The sequence below is a fragment of the Zonotrichia leucophrys genome, chromosome 1A (genome assembly GCF_028769735.1).
Source record: "Zonotrichia leucophrys gambelii isolate GWCS_2022_RI chromosome 1A, RI_Zleu_2.0, whole genome shotgun sequence".
In the NCBI taxonomy this organism is placed as follows: Eukaryota; Metazoa; Chordata; class Aves; order Passeriformes; family Passerellidae; genus Zonotrichia; species Zonotrichia leucophrys.
Window position 1 is genome coordinate 30,123,657 of NC_088170.1, and position 2,011 is coordinate 30,125,667.

Genomic DNA, 2,011 nt, shown 5'->3' on the forward strand with positions numbered 1-2,011 from the left:
CTTGCTAAACTTTCAGCCTTGTCACCCTCAGGGCAGCAGGCAGCAAATGGGAAAGAGGGGGCTTTGCTCCCGTGTGCAACTCCGTAAAGGCGCACACACACACAGACACACACACACAGACACACACACGCACAAAAGCACTGAAAACTTTCCCCGGGAGGCTCCAGCCACTTCAGGTCAAGTCGCTCAGCTCAAACGCACGTTAATGAAGGGCAAGCTGCAGTTGCCATACCAGTTCCCAGTGCATAATAACCTGCCTTCTCGGTACCTCAGTACTTCTTCACAAGGTGTTGAACGAGTACGGCGAAGATGAAGGGAAAAAGACTGCTGTGGCCCCTCTGCTCTCCCTGGACTTTTAAGTAAACGAGCTATTTGCATGGAAGGCTTTACAGATTAAATGCACCTTCGAAAATGTGGCCTAGCAGAGAACAAGTGAGGCAGCAACACGAAAGACTGGATTCGTACTAAGCTGTTCCACGACCTTTTTTGTTATTATTTTAAACTGGCTTTGCCAGAAGGGAAGTGAGCACACACCATGGTTCCTGTTCACAGCAACCCTCTGGGAATGAGAGATTTGGAGCAGAGCTTCAGAAGGAAAAATCTTCTATTCCCCCTCCCACCCACCCACCGATTTGGAGCAGAACAGGGCAAAGAGGAGCCATTGTGCCCAACACGCTGATGCCAGCGGGTGGAGGCCCCAGGGCAGGTGGGAAGTCCTGGGCACAGTCCTAGCACACCGTAGCCCTCTCCTTTCTGTAGTAATTTAACATGTACATATTAGATGTAAGTAATTCCTTTTTCCTTTTTTTCCCTCTGACAGGGCAGATTCTTTGTGTGGCTGCCCAAAGGTAGAGCACAATAGGGAATTGTTTTATCAACCAGAGGCAATGATTAAATAGGAGCCTACCAGAGTAAGGGCTTATCTGAAAAAAGTATTTTTCTAAATTTCCCCCTTCCTCCCTTGTTCAAGAATTCAATTTTGCTGAGGAAAACAAAGCAAAGGCCCGTTTCATGGTTTACCTATTACTGGCAGCTCTAGGAATACCCCACATATTTTCAGTTCAGTCCCACGCCTCTGAATTCTCTGAACTGTAACTACAAAGGGAGGGACCGGAGCCTCTTAAAAGCCTTGTTTGTGTATTCATTCAAATAAGACAAAAAATAGGGAACCTGAAATAAAATAACTTTCAGCTTTCTTATCCTGCTGCCAGGGTAGGCTTGAAATAGTCTGATTTCAGTATTATGATCATAAGCACACATTAAGTCCATAGAAGTCTTTTTTTTTGCTTTGAATCAGGTTATATATGGCACAAAGAGGGAATTTTCCTATATCCAAAGGACTGGGAAAATTTTTCAGTACCTAAGAGATGTTTAAGGCCTATTTGGCATAAAAAACAAATCAGTGTAGAACTTCTAGAGAATAATTAGTGTTCATGTAATTATTTCTATTGGGAAGTTAAAATGAAATAGCTTTATCTACAAAATAATATTCACTTTTAATTATGAAAATAAATGGGAACTCAAAGATATTTGTAGCTGGTTTTATTACTTATGAAGAGTCATCTCACAATTTTAATTTATTCCAAAAATTAAAATACCATGCAAATTGTTCCTCTTCCTCTAGCAAATGCAAAATCTATTTCAACCAAATATATGCAATGTGAGTCCCTCTACACAAGTAAATCAAAATGTTTGTTACATTCATGTAGTTATGCAAAGAATTGTAGGAAGGACTTCAGCATAATAAGTAGACATTTTCCCCACAACTGAGGGAAAAAGAGGCCTTTCAGTCTATGCACTTTCAGAATTAGGCTGGCCAAAACCAGGAAAAAAGTACATGAGTGTATGATAAAGTCTTACAGAGTAATAAAGGAGAGAATCTTAAGAATGAGGAACATAGCCCTTTCCTAAAAAACAAGAGCAAAGGATGTTTAGTACACCAGAAGGAGTAACTACACGCACTTTCTTCCAATATTCAATTAATCTGTAGAATGCAAAGAGAAGTAACATA